Genomic DNA, 24,542 nt, shown 5'->3' with positions numbered 1-24,542 from the left:
GAGCCAGGCATAATGTGAGTCTCATGTTGCAGGTAAATAAGGTAGTCTGTACAGTTGTAAATCATAAATTCGAGTTGTGTGGCATACAGAAGGTATTAGTGAAAGTGAGACATCAAGAGTTTGCAGCAATGTCATGGAGAGAGAAGTAAGGGATACTAATCGGTCAATGACTGCACACACTTGGATTAGGGAAAATATGTTGATAGTATACCAACAAACTCTGGCTGTGTCAGTGGAAATCCATACTGCAATATGAGTACAGATTGTTGTTAATGCAGACAGGAAAGTATCAGCCATTTGTTTCATCAGCAAGTGCACCCCCTGAAGGTTTGGTATTAGGGCAGCAACTGTGATCTATTTGAGGTGAGAGTGTTCTGTCAATATCTTCATCCTTACTGACAAGTGCTCCGGAGGTGTTGCATTATTCACGTGTGGAAAAATTAGGCCTTGAATACGGTTGCCATATTGCTTCAAGCATCACCTCCCACTGAATCTGTGTGATGTATCTTCCTACAGGTCACAAAATCCCTTTTGGGCACTGTACATGCCTTTCCATATGCTGGCTGCAATAAATAGAGTTAGTGAAGTTTTGGTGGTGCCCAATACACAGCACCCTGTTAATCTTGTAAGGCCACATGTATCATGAATTTTTGCATTCACAAATGGGCTGATTCTCAGAATCAACCCATTTACAAATGCAAAAAAAGCTCTTTCCATGTATCAAACCATAATTTGTGATTCTGTAATCTGTTACCGAATTGCAAAATGGGTATGCGATTTGTTATTGAGAATAGGTATGTTTAGGGAGTCCCTTTCAAATGCCGAATCCTAACGGTATGTATGAATGTTTTGTGACCGTGAATGCGGTTGCAAAACATTTGAATATTACCATGTACTCCAAGTAGGTGGTAACCCATTTGCAAATAGGAAGGGGTTGCCAAGGGACCCCTTCCTTTCCCCTTTGTGAATGTTTGTAAAAGCAATTTTTTAAGAGCAGACAGTTGTCCCACAGACCACTGCCTGCTCTTAAAAAATGAAAGGAAAACTTTTAATTTCTCTTTTTGCAAAGCATCTTTGTTTCCTTTAAGGAAAACGAGCTGCTTTACAAAGACAACATATCTTTATTTAAAAGCAATCACAGGCATGGTGGTCTGCTTACCACAGCATGCCACCATCCCCGAGATTTTTGCAATTCCGTGGGGGTTGCAAATTGCAATCTATTAATTTAATAATTATTAATAATATTAATATTAATAATATTAATTATTAATAATATTAATGAGTTAGAGCAATTTGTGACGCCCTAGGAATCGCTATATGAAACTCCTTGAGTTTCATACATTGTAAATTGCGATTACCTAATGGATATTCTCAGAAGTTCGCTATTAGGTATTGGCAATTCACAACTTTGATGCATGCAACCCGTAGATTTATAGAATGAATACAAAAAACTCACGTTGGGTACTTTTATCAATATGACCAACATGCTGGCTGCATTTCTGGTATTTCTGGATTAAACTTTGGTGTATGGGGCCTCTAAAGCCAACATCAATGCACCAAAGGACATTTTCAGGTCTGGCATAAGACTGCGTTAGATGTCTTGTTAGCATCAAGTAATCAAACAGATTCATAACTAAAAATAAATTCCGGGAGGCTTTGGGTCAACTCTCTTCATCTATTGTTCTGTTCAGCTGTCTATTTTCATTTTGCTTCTGCTTGTCACAATCCACAGCCAATGCTCTTCTACGTACAATGAACAAGAGGAGAGACACTGTGCCCTAAACTTCTAGGGTGCTCATGTCTTTAGGAGCAAAAGAGGTCAGAGGATCACACAGTGTGCGTGCTGCTTGTCATAAGGCTTTGAGTCTAGACTTTGATAGGCCACAACATTATTGGAGGTATGCTTCCAATGATTAAGAACTCTTACTCTGCACTCTTTCATCTATGTGGGGAATGAGGAGAATTTTTGAGTGTACAGTATTTGTTTACATTTTATTTTGAATCACATTTGATAATAAGATATTGGAAGTGGTGTGGGATGTGATTGTTTGTTTCAGGAGAAAAAGTACAATATTTTATTTTATTGAACATTTTGTTTTTTTTTCCCATCAGACATTATTGTGAAGAATGGAACCACAAAACAGAAGTGCCCTAAGTAAATAGGCCACAAGGTTGCCATCACAGGAGTACCACCGACCAGCATGCAACAGTACATTCATTATTATTCCATCTTTCCCTTTCCAGTTCCCCAGTTCATACCTTGATAAGTCTGGATTACATTCTCCAGGAAATGATGGGGTCTTCAGTTCATTGAAGAGCAATGCCTCGATCGTGGCACCATGCAGCCCATATTTTGTAGCGCTTTTGCAGACAGCTCTGGCTTTGTGAATGGGGATTTGCATGCTGATACATGCGCCCAGCCAGGATTTCCACTTCTTTATGGGAAGAGGATCTGTCTCTCCAGGCCGAAGCAGTGCCTCTTAGTACTACCAATATTCCCATCCATAAGAATGTGGCGTGGTATCTGTCGGAGTCTATCTCAGTCATGACATGATGGAGGACAAGTTTGGTGTCTCAATTTAGTCACCAGTCCAACATGCGCCCCAGGCATGCCAACACCCACTCTCAAAATTAAATTAACTTTACACATGCCCGGACTGTGTGGAGGGGGTCCCCCTTTTTCCGTATCCCTTCACAATTTGGTGAGGCAACAGCCCCCATTTATGATAGCATATCACATGTATAATAAACCCTGTGTAGATATGTCCATTGTATCAGTCGAAGTTGTGAGGATATGGCGGATTCACAAGGGGGTCACATTCCTCTCCCCAGTCATTGTCGGAGATTTGTCCTAGGTACCCACCCCCAATCCTCCCTAAGACGGTCAAATGAGTTCAGTGAATTAATCACCAAGGACCAGTAAACTTGGGGATTTTTGTAATTCGTCAATTTATCATGGAGAATATTGGTGTCCAAGGGGGTTATTGTCTGATATGTCTGTGAGCTCTACTATGTAAGGTGTGAGAGTATGTAACAGCTGCAGATACCTAAAGAATTGTTTATGATCAAGATCGTATTCTGTCTGCAGCTCCATGAAGGATTTGTTCATATGGCCTGGCATGACAATACCTAGTTTGGAGATGCCTATTGTGTACCATGATTTAAAAGAGTGCCTGCTAGTGAGCCTTACAGGGGTTCTGTGGTCTAGTTAAGGCCCATTCAAGCTCTCTGTGGGTATGTCTTCAAATATGAAGTGACACTGTTGTGGTCAGTGGAGTGCCCCACCACGCATTAGATGCAATAGGGAGGTGTCTCTCATTGCTCACTTCTCTGCTGCAAATGCAGGATCAGCTGTGGTGTCAAACAACCACTCATTCAAAATTGAGAGGTGAGACACCCTGTAGTTCAAGAGCATGTTTGGGGTCAAAATGTCCCCCTCATATATAGGCTTATAGCATTTACAGAAGTCTATTCTCATGGTGCAGTGGCTCAACGGAAAGTCTTGCAGTAGCAAGTTTAGTTTACAGAAAGATGTCTGTGGCAGAAGGAAGGGATACTTCTTGAACTGGTATTGTAACCAGAGCAGGACAACCATGTTATAAATGGAGGAATGACCCATAATGGATAAAGATGATGTCATCCAAATGGAATTCAGGTGATCTAGTTGAGGCTGTAAATTACGCCGCTATGCACGTCTTAGGTCTGCCGTTAAGTATACCCCCTGTTTATTGGATAGCCTCCAATTGAACTTGTAAATCCTCAGTCCAGCGAAGAGCAGAGGGGGGCAGGCTGGGGATATATTGAGGATTTAGCCCTATTAATAGTGAGTCCAGAGAAACTACCAAAGATATCAAAGATCTGGGGGACTCAGGCTCGGACTCCTGGGGATCATCTAGCAATATTAGGTGTTTTCAGGATAAAGCTGAATCCTGTACAAAACCCTAAGCACCCATCCCAGGCCCCTGATCAAGGCACCTATCCTCATCTATGCCACCTGGGACTCAATCATGATGGCAAACAATAAAGACAACAGTGGACATCCCTTTCTATTTCTCCTTTGGACCTAGAATGGGTCTGGCAGCGAGCCTCCAACCTTTACTCTAGCACTTAGGTCAGTGTATAGAAATTCTATCCAATTGATATATCTGGTTCTGAAGTTCATTTTATGTAGTAAACAGAACATGTAATCCCAACGGACTGAGGACAAGCTGAGGACAAGGTCTCATGAAAGTCCACCAAGAGAAATGCATGAGCCCAGGCATCCTGTGTGCCAATGTTTGAGTGCCACAGATACATTGAATATTGTGTCTTGTGACTTGATGGGGCATGAAGCCACACTGGTGTGGATTAACAAGAGTGGGTAACAACAGCATGAGCCATTAGCTAAAGCCTTGGCCCAAATTTTGACTTTGAAGTTCAAAAGGGAATTGGGGTGGTTTGAGGAGCAGGTGTCAGACAAGTGACTAGACTTGGGTATGATCACAGTTTCAGCTAGTGTAGAGACCGTAGGGAGTACACTGTCACCTGGGCCCATAGAATGACTTCATGCAGTGGGTAAAAAAGTAAGGTTCTTTATTATTTAAAGAACTCCACCTGGAGGAAGTCTTATAGGAAAGGAGTTGAGTCAGGGCCTCCCCAATTTCTTCTTGTGCAATATCGCTCTCTACTGAGTTTTGGTTGGAGTTTTGTTAGGGGGCCCTTATGTCGGTCTATGTGAGGAAGGAATTTGATAGAGCCCAGAGAGAAAGGCATGTGGTGCTCAAGTTCAGTCGTGGAAATGCATAATGGTGTCTGAAATCAATTTGCGCACAATGAATAAGAAGAACAATAGCAGGAAACCCTCATGCCCCCCACTCCATACCTTAAAAACATGAAGAATGTATTGTGGAATAAACTAGGAACTGCTACCAACTGGGCGACAAAACCCCAATGTCATTCCTTTTCACCATTCCCTCAAACATTCCTCAAAACTCAACCCTTAAAAGAAGATTTTAGTTGTTGGGCTATGGTAAGTCCCTCCCCTCATGTCAGAGTTGTTGGATCCAGGTGGGAGCGAAATGGGTGCAAAAGGGGCCCGGCCTCCGCCATCAGCTATGGGGAGGAAGGCTGTCTGTCAATAGGGTCATGGTCCAAGGACATCAAACACCTGAAGCTTCTGTGGAGTGATGCCACCTACTTGTTCATCATGTTTGTAGGAGCAGTTGTTTGTATTCACAATTCCCTACACAGCTATTTCAGATGAGAATTTGAGGACTAGAGAGACTCTACAGGTTTGACACAATGACCACAAAAGTATTGCAGGGTTAATCCATGAGGCCCTGTAAAGAGGTCTCGTAAATAGGAAAATAAGTTCTTTAAGGCTTCTTTGTTAAAGCTCGTGGAAACTGAAAATTGTTTTTAATTATTTGTAGACAAAAAAACAAAACTGTCCCACAAGTGTTTCACAGCACATGTTGCTTCCTCAGGGCCATTGACAGCAACAATATATCATTGAGAATCATAACATAATTGATATCCATAAGTACAAAAGACGAAAGTATGTCTCAATAATTGTACAGATAAAGTGTAAAGAAATAATGGTTATCTGTACTTCTATAACAAAAGTATAATTTGGATAACAAAGAAGGACCCCGCCCCCAGTACCAAATCTCTCCCTTAATATCGAGGGCCTTACTGAGTGCTGCTGTTGGCTGACATAAGAAGAGCCCTGTCTGTCATTCAACTGAAGGTGGGGAAGGGGCAGCTTTTGAGCCTTGAGGATTCTCCAAGCCGCTGCTAATCCCCTATCCTCTCAGACCTGTAACGCCTGGTCTGTTCCCCAAATTAGGGCATCATTACAATATCAAGCGGACACCCTAGCGGACTGGAACTGCCTGACCATAGGTCTGCAGTTCCCACTGCACAATTTGGATGCAGTGGTTGAAAACATCCATTTAGCTTGTGCGGCGAGTGATAAAGGCCCCCAGCACAAGCTGCCATTGTAAAATGGATTTTTTTTAAAATCCCTGCACCTGGTGGCAGACACCATGAGGTGCCTGCTTCTTGGTGCAGGGATGTTTAGGCGGGCACCATAGGTGCCTCCCAGGCCTCATAGCAAAAACGGTGGAGGGACGCCCTGTAGGGGCCCCCAAAGTCACATTCTGATAGCCTTACCATGTCAGAAAGGCCGACAGGGTAAGGCTGTCGGAAAGTGACAACATAATCCTGAAGGTTGAGATGAGGCTGACTTTGCCATCATTATGGGATTATGTGTGTTCACAACAGATATGACAAGCTTTTGAGCCTGTTGGAAGTGTGGTGGACGGTCCCTCCGCCCTATGCCTCTACCCACCGCATCGTTATGGGGCGGGCATCCTGAAATTGCATAATGGTCGATCGATTGCAGTCCATCTGAAATTGTAATCAGGCCCATAATCTCCACCAGTCCTCAAATCCCCAATGATAGACATCATCTGCCAGCCACCACAATCTTCTCAACCCTGCTCCTGTAGTCTTGCAGCATTTCCAGGGTCTAAAGGAAGGTCTGTATAAGATGGGCCAGCCTGCCGTGTAATTGTCTGCCTGTGGGGTGATGTGCAAATTGTTGAATGATACTCGTAGGCTCATTAGTATTCTTCATTTCTTCTTTATTCATACCACGCGCACAACACTACATATACAACCAATACCACACAAATCTCATTAAGTCCATGAGCGCCACCCGCTGCTCTCCCTCCCTCAGTCAGCCGCACACTATCCACTCCCATCCACCTTGATGGCAGGTTTGATGCCCCGTAGGTTCTCATGCACAGACCTCATGTGTGGGCTATGGCAGTCTTGTTTCCCCATTCACTGCCCCACTGCACACTTTATGGCGGTGATTGTCTGATTCTGAGCCCCCGCTGTGTCTCTAGCATTGAGAGCCAGAATGCACTAGTGTCCATCTCCTTAAAAGCAATTGTGTAAAAGGAGGGGGGAAGAGTGCCCGCCACACTCCGGGCTGTACCACAATGGTGCACTCTCTACACTGGTGAGGCAGAATCTCAAGGCCCCCTCTGTGGTTCTTGTCTAGGGACCAAGGTGTCTCAGGCATCCATCACCCCAAGCACAACAGCAGGAGAGGGAGAGGGTGGAGCCACCTCCACAGTGAACAGACTTTCTTGCCAGCAGTTCTGTCTCCAGGTCTGCGGTGGCCAAGGAAAGTAAATCAATAGCTTTACAGCCCTCCTGAATTATTCTGCAGGCAGCTGTGAAGCAGGAAAAATCATTTGGGCCACCTGATTTGTGAATTGTGAGAATTATAAGCAGAGTATTGGCAGAGCTTAGAACAGAGCGATCACCATGTTCAGCATCTTAGCCACGCCCCGGAAAAGTAAAGCATTCATGTGTTTTCATTATTTTACATCTTATGAAATTGATACATGTACAACACAGATTTTACTTAAGATATGTTGAAGCTAATTTTCCAGAGATAAACAGAGTGTGCTGTTGAGCCGAGGCGGCAGGAGAAGAGGAATGGAGTGATGGTCTTTCTGCTGTTGATGGGTTACACATCTGAAGATTCTGCAGAGCATGCGGAGGGTGTGGCGATGGAGGAGGTGACCGTGTTGACTTGTCCTTTCATGGTCAGTTGTCTGGCGAGAATGGTCCCTATGTTGTATGCATAGCTTGTAGGTGTATGGGTTAGTCTAAGTTCAGCCAGTCACCAGCTGTGGTCCCAGGCGGAGGTGCTTTTCCCGAAGATCAATACTGCTGTCTTAACAGAGGTCAATCTGAGGCCATTGCTTCTCATCCAGTTGGAAACTATGGTCACGGTGCTGGAGCAGTTGGTTTTGGTGTTGGAGGGGTCCTCGGTGAGTGAGATGATAAGTTGAGTATTGTCTGAGTATGTGATTATGTTGAGGCCTTGGGATCTGATGATGTCTGCGAGGGAGGTCATGTAGCTATTTAATAAGGTGGGGCTGAGTGATGATCCTTGGAGTTCTGAGGTGAAGGGTGGCAGTGTTAGGATTTGTACAAGTAACATAGCTCAGCCTCACACTGTGTCACAAGAACATCTTATAGTCATGCTATGGTTGTGTACTTTGTGGAATAGTTGTTACAGTTGCCGTTGTTTCATTATTAAAATGCAGAGTATCAGTAAGGCTCCATTGTTTGTACTAAAAGCTTAGTGGATAATTGTATTTTCTTATGCTTGTTTTATGTTGCCTCAGTCATCTGCACTAAAGTCTGGTTACAAACATTGCACTTGCCTGTGCTTGTTTCTAATATGAGAATTCAGGGTGCATTTTTTTAAAGGTCACACTGTCAAGTCAAGAACTCATTATCATAAACTGCACCTGCCTGGTTAAGCAGTTAAAACATGTGAGCCACGTTGCTCTTCCCTCTCCAACTGAAGAAGCTCACCCTTCAAGAACTCTATAAAAGCCCTTGCAACCCAATCACTTGAGCTGTGTGAGGCTTGTGCGGGGTTGACGTTCCTTTGTCAACCCCGCAAGAGCCTCACAGGCGTTGGAGTTGGTATCCTTGGGCTAGTTGATGATGTTGATGCCTCTGCCTTGTATGTTTGTGCAGTCTCTGTGTATCATCTTGTAACTGTGTGGAGTGGCGATGGAGATGTTGGGATTCGTGGAGGGGTTGAGCCATGTTTCAGTGATTAAGACAATATTGGTGGAGAGGGTGTGATGGTTTCCCTGAGTTTCATGGCATGCTTGCAGAGGGAGAGGTCAATGAGCAGGATACATTGGAGTACTTTCGGGCTGTTTGTGGTCTGCTGGTCAAGAGAGTTATGAACTCTTTCGTTGGTTGTGTTGCAACTGTAGCAGTGCCGGCAAGTGAAGAGTTCTTTAGTTGATCCTGGTGTGGAGGTGAAACATCAGTCACTTCAGTGTCTAGGGTCCAGCTCCCTTAGTTCTCAGGTGGTGTATTGACCGGTAGCGAAAGGGTCAGGGGTCCTGGTGCTGGGCACGTTCCAGGTGTGGACAGACTCAGGCAGGCTGGCCTTTTGGCGCACTGGCAGTGTGTCCGCGCAGTGGTCTTCATAAAAAGTCATGGGTATGGAAGGGGCTGTTTCGGAGGCGGGAGGGTGGGATTGGGATCACAACCGCAGGAGCGGGTAGAGCATGAAACGGCGGGCACCAGGTAGGAAAAAAACAATACCAATACCAGAAAGACAACATCAAGACAAATGCAGAAAAAATAAATGACAGTAACACAGAGGAATTACCACAAACCCAAAGCACAAAACACTCCAAATAAAAGGGGCTGATTTGATCAGCAGGCTCGAACAAGGGGCTAACAGAGCAGGATTCGAGCCCCGATCAAGAAGAGCTTGACAGGGAAGTGGCGCGGTGGCCTGAGGTCAAGGGCTACTTGAGCTATAGCGTTACAAGTTCAGAGATTGAATTATTGTATACCATATATCATACTAGATTTCTGAACCTTACTCAGGGTTATTTTACATAGCAATGGCTCTGCAGTACATCAACTTTTGCAGTGCTTCCCTCTTCTAGTAAACTGAAATCAGCTGCACATGTGCTCATCATTTCCGGAAACAACACTGGCAATGCCATCCTAATTGGCTTTCCAGTCTATGTTCTGCCGCCCCTAGCAGCAGTTCATCATTCCATTGCTGAATTAGTCATTGAGAAAAGAAAGTTAGACCACATCACTCGGATGGAGTCCACTGGCTCTCTGATCCAGTTTAAGCTTTGTTGGCAAATGTTTTCTGTAAAACCCTTCAATTATGCAAACCAAGGTACTCCGTTGAGCACAGATATAAAGGCGCAGATTTATGTCGGACTTGCTCCACGTTTAAGCCGCCGTTGCGTCACGCAACGGCGGCGTAAACGTTGCGCATCCCTGCGACCCATTTACAACGTGACGCATCAGATGCGTCACGTTGTAAAGCCCTGCGCCACAGGTGGGCGTTCCGGCGCAGGGTGGGCGTTCCGGGGCAGGTGCGCCTCGCAAAAGTGGCTGAGTGTAATCTACAAGATTTCACTCAGTCACTTTTAGGCCAATGCTGCGTCAAAACCCTGCGCCTGCTTGAAGCAGGCGTAAGGCTTGACGCAGCATTGGACAGAGAGGGCACCCCCGAGCCTTGCTGGAGCTGCTTCGCGCTTGCGACGCAACTCCAGCAATGCGCCGCCTTTACGGCACAGATGTGTCACGAATCTGTGCTGTTTTTGCCCCATGGTGCGCCGCATAAATGCGGCGCACCATGGGTGGCGGAGCTGCGGCGCACAATAACTGGCGCATCCCTGGGGATGGGCCAGTTATTGTAAATCTGCCCTAAAGTGTCTCTGATCTCTTTCTCTCCTACCTTTCTTCTCATGTGTCCTTGTGTAATGTAACTGGTGCTCAAGTAAAGCACTCCAATACCTTCGGGTCGAGTTCACGCTATGTAAAACTGCTAAAAAGAACTCCTCTGCTTACCAGCATAATATCCTTTGCATGGTTGTAAAGAAGTTGAGGGAATTGTGGAGATTAGCATCGCTCCTGTTGGATGTGGACTGCCAGGTTATTGCATGCTTGACACTGCCCTCCGCAGTGTGTCACAATGGGCATTCGGTCAGCCAAGTTCAGCCATTGGCTCTCTTTGCCTGATCATATGTGCACATCCACCTAACTAGAGGCCCACAACATTGTCAGGACTGCTGGGACAATACTTTACTGCCAATGCATTTTTCTTAACATTCTTTATCCTTTTCTTTAAATATAGTCCTCGTTATGTACATTAAACTATGTCTTTGGGATACTGTAATTCCAGTCCTACAATGTCTTTTCTTTGTGCCAATTAGAATCGTATTTTCTAGTGATGTTAAACATTTATGGTAAAAAACGGTTTCTTTACGTCTTCGAAAGTACCCCTGCCTGCTAGGAAATAGTAACATTATATCCAATAGTTATTTTCTTTTTAATTTTACATTTTTATTGCAAGCATATGGCCATCATGTTTAGATGGTGGTTTATTGTCTGTTTTTCCTTTTCTTCTTTTTTCGAAAACAAAATCTCACCAGTGCACGAAGGTCAGACCTAATGAGTTTGCCAATGCTTTTATTTTCTTCGAAGGTTCATGGTTGACCTCATTTTAGACTACGTGATCCACGTACTATGCTTTGTTACTATGAGTTATGGTATTCGCCAGGCTGTTAGTTGTTTTCAAATTCTGCTTTTATGCAAACTTTTTTGAGTACATATAAAATGAGGGGCAGATCTACAAGAAAGTGCCGCAGCGCAGCACCACAAGCCCTTTGGCTGCACCACGTTGCGGCACTTTCAGAGCACAGGAATGGAACATATCTACAATGATTTGTCGCATTCCTATGCTCTCCCTTGCTCTCGCGCAGAAACAGCTGCCATGCGCCGGCGCAGGCACCCTTGCACCATGGCCCTATGATGTCTGCATCATGGGGAGATTGCTTTTGTGAAGGAAGGGGCCCCTTCCGGCACAAAACAATCACTGCAGGCATTTTCCTCTTTAAATGCGTGCTGTAGAATGCAGCACACATTGAAAGAGGAAAAAAACTAGGAGAAATGAAAACATTTCTCCTCGTTTCGCTTGGCTAAGTCACCCCTATGGTGGCGTAGCAAACTGACGCATTTTCAGGTTTACGATTTCTCGCAAATCTGGAAATGCATCAGTGGACATGGGTGTTGCCTGGGAATAATCTCAGCAACACCCATGTCCCGCCCCTAACACGCAAAGTGTTGCGTGAACAGGGGCGATATTTACAAGCACAGGTTAAGTCACGCAGGGTGACTTTACCTGTGCTTGTAAATATCCTTTAGCAGGCTGCGCCAAAGGTGCGTCACGCAACGTGATGCACCAGCGGCGCATGGGGCTTGTAAATCTGCCCCTGAGTAGACCGGTATTATGCCACTTCATATTTCCCTTCTGCAAAGACTCTCATGTTCATAGTTACTAAATGTACTCTGCAACCCCAGCTCATCTGGCGCATTCACCTTGTGTTAAGACACCTCCCAAATGTGTATGTATTCAAGATTATTGGTCCCACATCATCTTCCAATGATGCAGAGCACCATTAATGAAATTGTAAGAGATATTTTATTTATGTTACAGGTGAAATGTTTAGTTTGGACATTCCTTTGGAAGAGTGTGTAGTGTGCACTTCAATAATCAGAACTAATGGTACGCAGACACAGTGTAAACTAATTTCAACATACTCAATACATTATTCATTACTTTTTAATAGAGTTTAATACATTATTCATGCTCTGCAGCCTTTAGTGACTTACTCCTCAGAGAGCTCCAACTTAAGAAGAGAATGACGTGGACGCGGTGTTTGAATGTATATGGCTAACTGCAATGGAAGCCGCTCTACACAGGGTGGATGTGACCTATGTAGTGACCCTCGTGCATCCAGTGTGCATAAACAAGGTACCAAAGAACTCTTTATCGACCTTCTAGAAGCACGGTCAGCGAGGGTTCACAAGATATACAATCATAAAAAATGCAGTAGGTCTCGCAATTGTTTCAGTTAAAGCTGTTAGCTTTGTAAATGACAGTGTCTTTTACCAATGTGTTAACAGGAACTTTTTGAGAAAGTGGGTGGATACTTAGAGGTAAATTTGCTAGAGAAATTTGCAAGATGCTTCAATGCCAATGCCTTTTATGTATGTGTTAAGAAAACCTTCAAAGTACAAAGTGCGTGTTTACGAAATGTTGCTTGCAGGTTTTTAAAACACATAAACAAAAGGCATTGTCATTTACAATGCCAATAGCTCTTTTATGTATTATTGTTGGAGCTGCTTTATGATTGTTCACGCATTTACAGCTCATTAAGTGAAAAGTTATAGCATGTTTAGACAGTAACTTCAGTCACACAATATTAAAATTACAAATCTTGCTCAAGGCAAATGTTGATTTACATCAACAATAACAACATGATAATGGGACGTATCTTCGACCCAGACCCAACGCACAGCGAAATGTGCCACATTAGCAAAGATTATTACCTTTTAAACCTCTTTGACTCGTTTCATTCATTCTTGTCCTCATCTTTTTGATTTAACTCGCTTAGTTTGTTGTCCCCACTTTACGTCGTGCGCCTTTTCCCCACGTTTCTAATGTTCAGCCTGGGCCACTCCAGACCTCTTGAAAGAACATGACTGATGCGAAGTATTGTAAAAGGCAGTGCTTTATTAAATAAAACCCAATGCATTTCGGGCACGAAGTGCCCTTCTTGGGGGGGGGGGGGGGCTAATTCTTTTAGCAATTGGCAGAGTGAAGATGCGTAGGCTCTAAGAAGGGGTGAAACAACACCACAACAACAAAGACCCGTTAACAAGAAAATGGTTTTGTAAAGACCTGTAAAGCATATGGGGGCGGATGCGATAAGTCGGACAACAGGCCACACACAGCTCAAAAACTGTGTCTGTGTGTGCCTTGGAAGCTGTCTCAGGCTGTGCTGACCTATGTTGGGTGGTGGGTGGGGGGGGGGGGCAGAGATGGAAGAAGACCCCCGGATGGCAATAATAACTAGGAGAACACCGGACTGCGTGAGCCCACCCCCTCTTATTTTTAAAACAATATCTGAAAAGTGGGGCTGCGTGTAGAACAAGCATTTGCAGTGCAATAGGTCTCGCATTTGCGAGAGTTTAAGCTATTGGCATTCTAAATGACAATGCCTTTTATTTTCCTGTTTTGATAATTAACACAGAAATAAAAGGAATTGTCATTTACAATGCTAATAGCTCTAACTCTTGTAAATGCGAGACCTATTTCTCTTCAAAAAATCGCACGCCATAGTCCCGGGCTGCTTAGTAAAAAAGCACGCACGGAGCGCTGAATGTTGTAGGAAAGTATGTCGTGCCTGCAGTAGAAATTAGCTCATTAAAGAAAATAGTGCATACAGACTAAATAAGGCATACCGTGTAATAACAGAAGGAAAATGGGCCAGTCCTCATGGGGGGTTACAAATGAAGACAAAGCTGTACTAAGGAGAGACTAACAAGCATATGAACCATTCAGAAGCAAGCATTTACAAAGGAAAATTACACAAGCCAATGAAAAATATGGGAGGAGAGTGGGTGGAGCTTCAAGTCCATACTCGAATACAGCCACAGAGCAGTCCATGTGCCACCCAAGCTTGACCTAACAACAATGTACTAATTCCCCTTTCAAACACATTCCCATCCTTCTATCCCTACTCAATACTCTACTAAATACACAAGAAATCAGGAGCATGAACCTAACACAACTAATGCACAAAACAAAAAAGAAAAAAACATTGTTACCAATCTATTAACTATTAACACCTTTTCTTGGTTTCCGGAGTAGTGTGCTGCTCGCCGCAAAGCACCTCAACGCTCATCAGGGGTAACAATTGCTATATAAATAACATATACATGTGAAGTGTTTCTACTTCAACTGTATAAACTATCAATTCCAATAAATGACACTCAATGCAGTGATATAATATGATGCACTAAACTGAAACGCACCTTCATTACAAAGACAAATATTTTTACTTTTTATGTGAAAGGCCTTTATTATTTGTTTAAATGGCAAATATTTTGATGGCTTGGCTTGTGCTTGGGCTCTCAGAGCTAAGCCAGACCCTGGCTTGGCTCTACCTATAATTTTCGCCCACCTTTACACCACTGTTATTTCCTGCCCTTCCTTTGAACTCCTTCCTTCTTCTCCATTCCTCTCCTTCCTCATTCTTTTTAAGCCCTCAAATTTCTTCGGCCTCCTCTCCTTCTCTCTTTAATGCCCTTCTCTTATCCTTCCCATCTCTATATTCATACTATAGCTTCCCCATCCCTTCATTCACCCCCTTGCTCCCTGCTGGCTCCCCTAATTATTTTCCCTCTCTCTTCACCTGCTCTGTGCCTTTCTCTCTTTTTATGGCTCCGTGCTCTGCTCCCCTCTCCCCCCCCCTCTTCGTCTGCCTTTCATCCTGTGGAAGTGCCGAGTGGAGGTGGAGTGGTAAGTTCCAGGTCACTGTTTCTCGCTCCCCCTCCTCCCGTCCCTCTCACCCCGTGGGCAGGCTTTGCTGAATCAGTGATTTGATGTTATCGGAGAGGGCCCGGCCTGGTGCCCACCCGTCTACTGAGCCTGGTGCTGTCACCAACCGAAACATCCCGTGGCTTGAGATCGGCCTGGGTGCTGGGAGACCCTGCCTGAGATCAATCTGTGCATTTAAAGGTGCTGTGGGAACAACCTCCTGACGGGGACAATCATTTGGGCATATTAGTGAAAGCGTAATACCTTTAAGAGCCCTGGCAGTGGAAGGTGGCGCCTCTGTACTCACAGTGGCGCTGGCACCGCAATGAAGGTTCCGCAGGATGCAGGCAGGCGGTCTGGGGGCCCCCGCCACCGGTGCAGACCTGAGAGACCTCCGCAGCCAGAGCCCGTGGGACGGTGCACTCGGGGAACCATCCCGGTACACGAGGGAGACAGAAGGGGGCAGTGATGCACAGGACCCCGGCTCTGTGCAGCCGCAGAGACTCCTTGGCTTCGGCCCCCCACAGCCACATTCCTCAGCTGCGTGTCAGGTGTTCTGCCCACCGGAATGTCAGCCCGGGGCTGGAATGCGCAGGCTTGACGGAGAGCTCTTATGAAGACTTTTCTTATCTACTTGTTAAAATAAAGAAGGAGATAAGAAAAGTCTTCACGACAGCTGCAAACCAGGCCATGGTGTCCGGAGGGGCTGCCCAAAATACGGACAGGTTGGCACCCAAAAACACTCCTTTCCATTGGGAAGCCAGTGTTTACCATAAATGCTGACGCTACCAAATGAAAAAGAGGGGTGGGGCCTAGAGTCCCTTTTACAAATCTTGTATTTACAAGATCTCTCGCAGAGGAGGAGCAGGGCTCTGCCCTACCACGCCCACAAGACTTAAAAAGGGCGATGAACAAATTGTCTGTTCATGCATACTTTAATCACCTTGCCCATTAAAATGTCTCTCTTGACAATTGTTCTATCATTTTCAGTTGTCATCAGGCAATTACTGTAAACCTAGGATGGGCCCAATAGGAGCCCAGGCTCTTGCCGAACTGATGAAATATAATGACATTTTCCAAAACATTGCTTTTCAGACCATTACGGTTTTGTTCTTTTTAATATATATTTTTAATATATGTTTTTTGCAAAGAAAGGTTTGATAATGCCTTTTCTTCCTGGAGTTTTTGAGCCACATGCACATTGGGCAGCAGCAATCCTCTCTGAGCCCTGACTCCTTTCATGTTTGTACAAGCTTAGCAAAAAGACTTTCCCCTTCAACACAAAATAAACATCTGGCGCCGAGTGCTGCAGAACGTGTGGTCAAGCTCCCGTTTCATAAACGTGCGCCTGGCTCGCATGGGGGGCACTTAATAAAGCGAAGATGACATGGTTTTTATTAAACCATGAAAGCAGCACCCTCGGACAACAGGAGCTCTCGCCGATTTTAAATATTGACAAAGACTTTTTTTAATTTCAAGACTCTAATGGAGATGGCAGCTTAAATCTCCATTGCATTCCTGGGAGATGAAAAGCTGCCCCGGCTCTCGGTCCCTGGCTTCCATGCACGTAAACAGATACAATGCCCCTCTCTCTTCATTCCATTGGACTGCTTTCCTGACTGGAAAGGGCCAGCGAGTGTAGAGTCTGCCAGCACTGCAATGACAGCAGCAGCCCTGGAGCTCGCTCTAAACTTACTAAGATGCATTCCAAACCCACCATAAAAAGTTTACCTACCTCATCCTTCTCTCAGACACAACAGCTTCACACTATACAGTTCATGGGAGTTCGCAACCGAGGTGAGAAAGTCGGAAGCTTCAGCAAATCCAGAGGCAGGAAAACAGTGTAAAGAGCAACAAGTTGTCGCCATTGCGCGAATGTAAAAAATAAGTGGTCACCCACTAATTAAAGGAGACATGATCAAGCCACAAGCAAATGATCCAGTTTGGGTGAGCCGGCCCAAAGGAGGCAGGGCGGTCACCAAAAAGCCTCAGTTTCAATCGGAGGCCAGCGTTTACCATAGAGGATGACGCGAGCCCTTTGAAAGCATGGGTGGAGTTTCAACTCCACTTCCCAAATCGACTCTACGACAATAGATCTCACAGAGCAAGTAGCGCATGTGCTGGGACACTAGGTGAGACCTAAAAATTGGTAAATCAAGCTAATGGCAGGAAAGTAGTGGGTAAAGAACTTATCTGCGCTACTGCATTGTGTTGCAGAAATGGAAAGTACAGATCTACCAGCTTTCTATAGATAGAATCAAAATCATTGTCTTGAAACTGACCATGACCCCATTATCTTCGAGGAGTAAGGGAGGAGGTGTGATGGCTAGCTTAGCTTTGCTGATCACAATGCTGCCTCTCTGCACAGGGACAAAGGTGATAGCCCATGGCATACGGTACTGAGGAGGTATAGGTTTCCAATACGAGTGGCTGTGCAGTTTTTTTCAGTAGACATAAAACAGGCTAAAGAATGTGGGGTAATAGCAATGCAAAAAAGTTCCAAGCCAACATTTAGAAATCTTTTCTGGCTCCATCCTTTAGTGAAGAAGTCCTGCAGTGACTAGAGGTATTGAACTATAATATGAGTTATTTCCGTTGTATCGTGAATAACATAGGGACCTGGAAATACGTAGTCTAATTCTGTATGTTTTCCCCTTCCGGTAGAAACACCCAGCCCAAATTTGCAAGCATTTACCAGCTGCTTAGAGCAAGTAGTAAATGATCTGGGTGCTTTTCCTTTTGCCAATTGGCAGGCAGAAGGGAGCTGGTTTTGGCAGAAGGGAAGACATTCTTTTTATGCAGCTGGAGGGAGCTTTTTCCAATCCCCTCATGCTGAAATATGCTTGCTGCCCCCACAGCTCCACTGCCGTTACGCGTCTGGTGTCTTCAGGCCCAACATTATGGGGTTTGACATTTAAGGAGCCAATATGTACAGGCCTTTAGAAATCGCAAAACTTATAGTTGCTCAGGGTCAAACAGCACTTTGGGCAACTCGTAATGAGAGCCACAGAGTTGGTTTCATGCTACTCTCTGTTGTCTATATTACAAAAGGAGTACGGAGTTCCTCTGTGTTAGTTTAAAAGAATATTAGAGCATATAAGGTAGTGGGGTCACTGACAGACCTCTGATGTTTGGGGGAAGGAGGGAGAAAACTCATTATCGGAACTAGGGCTCTCACACACCCAGCAAGCTAGGTGGCATGCTTCATCATTTGAGCCTGCCCCTCGTCAGGTCGGCGCTGCAATACCTGATGGGCACCTAGCTTGCTGGGTGCCCGTCAAGTTTGCTTTAAACTAACACAGAGGAAATCCTTACTCCTTTTGTAATATAGCCTTCTGGGGCTTGTACGGTGGACCTCTGTAAACTAGCCCCCAGTCCCTCCTTTTTGTCCAACTCTCTCTGTTGTCTGTCATGCATTTTCTTATTTGCAGATATATTGAGATGCCACCTGCACTGCAAAAGGCACGATTGATTAGAAAATTACAGCACACTTCCCTCCTGTGTCAGTGTGCAAGGATGGCTAATGCTAAGTGTAGTAATTCTTCAAATAACGTTTGCCTACAACCCAGTATATTGAACTTCTTTATTTTGATCTCTCACCAGAGCTGCTAAACTCCAGCCGCTCGGCCCTAAACTGCCCTTGACATTTTAATTCTACTCTGGACTGCAATCCCTCGCGTTAAGTTTTCTAAGCACGCAAGGGATTTTAGTTTACAAATCACATCATATGTACTCATTTTATAACAATGAGATAAAATGTATAACTATAAAAAGGAAAACTGGTTGTTGCAATAAACTACATACAAAATTGCATTGTTTGAACTAGACACTTCGTATTGAATAATAACATGTATACCCACTACAAGCAAGCCATAATTTGCAAACAAAATCTCTCTATTTTCCAAGAAATTGTACATTCCTTTATTCCCTGAATCTCGTGGGAAATGGTTGCTGGCTCTTATCCAATAATATCTCTAAGCACCTCACTTGCAGATTCCCTCATATTCGTTAATCAACCCATTTAATCAATTCATCAACCACCTTGACCAACCTGCTTTTACTTCACCTGGATCCATCATACAACTTAACATAATTACTTCAAACCCTTTTTACCACCTTGGAATTGGAGAACACAGATTTTCCTTTTCTTACCCACCAAGTCAACTTAATCGTAACCCTTTGACCACACAACACATCGAATTCCTTGGCCCTACTTCTTCCATCAGAATAATTCTTATGCTTAATTTTCAGCCATCTTCTTCCGAAGTGCTCCTACATCTATATCTACACTACAGCGACTTGATGCAAGGGATACTGCCAATTTTGGCTTCCTATTCCTCAATAATTCAAAAGGCAACAATCCTGTGGTACAATGTATGCTCGTTCTAAAGCCCACATCTTCTGATTGAGATGCTCCACCATGCCTTTACCATTTGCCACTTCCAACTGTATGCTCTCTGTTACAATCTTGTTTACTCTCTCGACAAGACCATTGGCTCTGGGTTTGTACACAGCAGTCTTGCAAGGCTGAATATTTCTTTGACTCAAATATGCCTCGACATCTTGGGAACAAAGCTGAGGTCCATTGTCCAATACAACCTCATCGGGGTACGCTTCATGAATAAACACTTTCTCAATAAATTGAATAACTGATTTGCTCGTCACTTCTCCCATAAATTCAATTTCAAACCATTTCAAATCGTAATCCACCTTGACCATTACAAATCTATTGCTATTACCCAGCACATCAATGGGACCCATTATGTCCATGGCCTCCTTTGACCAATCACCCCCAGGGTAAACAACTGGCTGAAGTGGTTGGTTATTGGATTTCAAGATTTTGTCACTACTGCCACACAACCCACAGTCCTTAACAACACTTTAAACATCCTTATCCATCCTTGGTCACATATACATTTCCATAGCCTGCTTTTTGTCTTACTTCTACATAAATGACCTTGGTGACCACACTCCACAATCTTCCCCTTGTATATAACAGGTCGAATGAGCTTTTTACCTCTTCTCACACCTAACTCATCCATGCACAATTCATCTTTGACCTGTACATAACTGTTTATGCCTGATACATCAGAAGGCCAGCCCCCCCCCCATGTACTTGCACAGCTTCAATCATCAGCTCCTCATCATCATTAACAGCATTCAACCATTCCTTTTTAGCAACAGATTTTTCATCAAAGCACTCCACAGCTGAGACCCATCCAAATTTCTGCAAATCATATCTAGAATGCATGTTAGACTCCGGCACAGTCTTGTATCTAGATAATGCATCAGCAAATACATTACTTGCTCCTGACACAAAATGCCTAGTAAAATTATATTCCTGTAAATTTGCAACCCATCTGGCAGTTCTTGGTGACCTAATGCCAGATTGCTTAGCAGAAAAAACATTAACAAGTGGCTTATGATCAGTTGTGATTATGATTGTTATGCCCCATACAAATGTTCTGAAATGTCTGGCAGCCCAAACACCTGCCAGGGCTTCCCTTTCAATTACCGAATGCCATTGTTTAGCATCAGACACTGTGCATGAAGCATATGCTATGACAACTTCTTCACCATTTTGTACTTGTGACAGTACCACACCTAGTCCATAAGCAATAGCATTGGTTGAAATCATAGTTTTACATGATATGTAAAAACTACTCAAATAGGGTGCATTGGCAATTTCTGATTTCATCATGTCTAATTCTTTTTGACATAATTCATCCCATTCAAATTTGCTAGATTTTTTGAGCAAACACCTCATATCCTTCGTCTTCTCAGAAAAGTTAGCAACAAACGTGGCATAAATCTCAATTACCCCCCCAAACAATTTGAACTCTTCCTTGTTATTAGATATCATGGTGCTGACAATATTATTTGCCAACTTTTCACGAGGTCTAAGGCCATTGGCATCAATAGTATGACCTAAGTAAGTCACACTGTTAACTCAATAGTTGAAAAACATTTGTTTTACCTACGGTGGCAATCATTTCAGTTATGTTTGGGAAGGTATGACTATCAACCCAAATAGTGTTGTTTAAATCACAAAGATCAACACATAACTAAATAGATTGATCCAGTTTCCTAACCACCACAATGGGTACTAACCAGTCTGGCAATTCTACATCCTCAATGATATCAGCATCAACGAGTTTTTTCATTTCAGCTTTAACATAATCCCGCACCGCCAATGGCAAATTCCGTACTTTGTGAACTTTGGGTTCACAACCCCGGCGTCATACTAATTGATATTTCAAACCTTTTAACTTGCCCAATTTATTAGTAAACACTTCTGGAAATGCTTGTACAATATCCCATCTTGAACAGTAGTGCCCATCAGTAGAACCTGTTAGTGTGCACCCGGACGCACCTGGATGCATCTGTATGTCAATAGCAGATTGATGAATAAGGTGCTCCTTTTTTAGTTATGTATAATCTACCAGAAATATATTTGTTTTATATGAGATCATTGTAAAGAAAAATCCTCATAACTCCACTGATTCACCACTGTATGACTTCAATTTCACATCAGGTGTGTGCACTAATTTGTCCTTAGAAGCATTGCAGTTTCGAAAATCATCTTCAGAAATGATGGCATATCTGGCTACCAAATCCACAAGCATAGAAAAGGGATGGCCATCAATTTCAATCACACATTTCGAATCTCTCACACTCAACAGGCTGTCCTTGTCAGGATCGACAACTGATGATAACATTAATTGATCATATAACTTTTTTGAACCTTTCCCAGAGTCCTCTTTCAACAACCAGAAGATCTGATCAACATTTAATTCCTCACTGTTATCATTTTATTTATTTATTTGGTGTTTTATATAGCGTGAACATGACCCAGAGTAGGGTATCAGAGTGCTTTACGTTTACATATCAAGAAACACTTGAGTTACCAGTCAAGTCAACAAACATCAGTAGTTATAAATAATTTTTGAGAAAAACATTAATGCTTAATATATATATGTACGATCCACATCTAGGTTAAAGTTTGATGAGCATTAGCATTTGTATGATCTTGGCAGATGAAAGAAAATGAATGAACTGTTGAGATTATGGGAGATATTTATTCACATAAAAAAGATTTGGCTTCATGTTTAAAAGTGGAAGTGGACGAAATTCTCCTAATGTTCGGGGGAAGAGCATTCCAAATTCTAGGGGCTGCACCCGAGAATGCACGGTCATAAGTTCTTTTCTTACGGGAACGGGCCGGTTTGAATACTAGGTCTTCCTGACTCCGGGAGAGATGGTATCCTTCTGATAGTGTGATTTTTCTGGGCAAGGTACACTGATGTGTTGTAATGTATAAGTTTGTGAGTGATACATGCTATTTTTAGATTTATTCTTGCTTTGTTAGGCAGCCAGTTAAGCGCCTTCAGATGGAGGGTAATGCAGTCAAATTTTCTGAAGGTGGTTAGAAGTCCTGTGGCCGCATTGAGACAGGCTTTCAGAGGGGCTGTTGAGATCTTGGGGAGACCAGCTATAGTTGTGCAGCTGTACTCGATCTTTGATATTACTGTAGGAAGGTGGATATCTGACTATTTGGTTTACCCAACTTTTTGCCTAGTGTTTTGCTGGTTTTCAACTTAGTTGGCCTGGGATTCTGCTACTCAGGGCCCCAGGCTATCTGCTCTCCCTATAAAATGTACTCCATGTACTTTAGGTACATACCAGATTGGTTACTGGATCACCCTTGTGAGCCTCTGTATAATGTACCATAGGTACCCAGGGCATAGGTGCAATCAAGGCCTACCAGGGGCTGCAGCATGTATTATGCCACCCCTGGCTGGCCCTCCAAACTGACATCACAGGCTGATCACTCAGCTTGGGTAAGGTAGTGTAATCACCCCTTACTTAGATATAGTATACCTATATCTACCTATACAGATAGACACATATGCACCCATAAGTTACTTCTATGGTAGACCTCGACAATCCTGGAGGCAGAGTGCTTGGTTTTATGTGAGAAGGTGCCCTGGCATGAGCTGGGCCCCTCTGCTGCTTTCAGAAACATCTCCTTATAGCTGTTCCAAGATATAGCCATACCATATGCTCTTAAGTGCATTATAATCCACGCGGTTAATGCTAACTTTGGTTTGGCTTTATCGAAATATGTTGTGTAAGGTGTCAAACACTTTGGAATACTACCCCCCGCCAGTCCTGCCAGCCGGGGTAGCATTCCACTCTTCTAGAGGGAGAAGACATGTAGTTACTGCTTTACCCGGTTAAAGTTAAACAGAGCCTCAGCATCACAAAATGGATGCTGCTGACACAGACGCAAGTCTGACCTCCTGCTGCTGGAAGAACCTCCAGCAGGGGAGACCTGGGCAATAGGTTTCCTGTCCAGGGAGGTGCCAGCACCTCCCCAGATAGGCTGATGTGTATTGGGACAGGGAGGGCTGCACAGCAGATGCTTTTTGAGATACTGCCTGGGGCACACAAGGTGCTCCATGCATAGCCCGGTTCAAACCAGTTGCTGGTTCTGGTGTGAAACTGGAAAAAGGGAAAGGGGTGTTACCACCCCCTTCCCGGGTCCACCCAAAGGAAAGATCTAGCAGGTAATCCAGCCCCTTAACTCATTATAGGTATAGGAGCTGTGTCCCCAGGACTTTAAATTATCCTGATAAGAAACATTGATACCGAACTCTTGGACCTTGGACATTCTATTTTGACTAAAAGATGGAAGACATCTCCCTTGTGGTCAAGGAGTGACCACCCTGTGCAAACTGGCACCACCAGTAACTTAACGGTCTGTTTTGTCAATGCTCCCGCTGAAACCCGAAGACTCAGCGACACAGGAGTTAGACTCTCAGACTTCTCTAACTCCGACCCACATCCACAGCAAAGCTGAGACCCGTGGCAGACAAGAGAGACGTGGGACCGGACACCCTGGACATCCTGTATTTTGGTAACTGCTCAGCTACCAAGGTACCCTTGCAGTTGTGCATTGAGGTACGATAAGCCCCAGACCCGAGCACCATTTGCACCAAAGCTCAGCCCTCCACACTCCACGAGTGAAGCATTTCAGCTTGATGTGTCTTCCCAGTTCCTTGCCTGTTGGCTAGTGAGCCCCTTGAAGACTTTTCCTTTGAACTAAACTGTTTTCCTGGTTGTTCCATACTTGCTCCAGCTTCTCTTCAAAGGAGAAGTGCTACAGACCTTGCTGGTCTGCAACAGAGCCAATAATGACATCCTGCATGGGTTGCGGATGCCAAGGCTTGTTGGGTCCAATCTGGATACCAATACCGCAGTCAACTTGATCCTTTATGGGACAGCTCGAATCCAGTGCCTGGTCATCCCAGATGCCTCCTTGACCTCGTGGCTGAAGAGACTAGCTCAGCTTCTTCACCTGAGATCATTGCGACATTGCCTGGTTCCTTCCTGGTACCTTCCTGGTCACTGGCTAGTGACCCAGACTCTGTCCCCTCTGCTTTCAGGTTCTTCAGATCTTCGATCCACCCTTGGATCCACCCGGACACTTTTCCTCTGGGCGCCTGCAGCACTTCCTTGCAGATCTCCATAGAAAACGACGACGAAACCTGACACCAAAAGGCACCTATGCACCTGGCTTCCCTGG

The sequence above is a fragment of the Lissotriton vulgaris genome, chromosome 3_1, assembly GCF_964263255.1.
Source record: "Lissotriton vulgaris chromosome 3_1, aLisVul1.2, whole genome shotgun sequence".
Taxonomy (NCBI): Eukaryota; Metazoa; Chordata; class Amphibia; order Caudata; family Salamandridae; genus Lissotriton; species Lissotriton vulgaris.
This window is presented reverse-complemented; position numbering follows the sequence as displayed.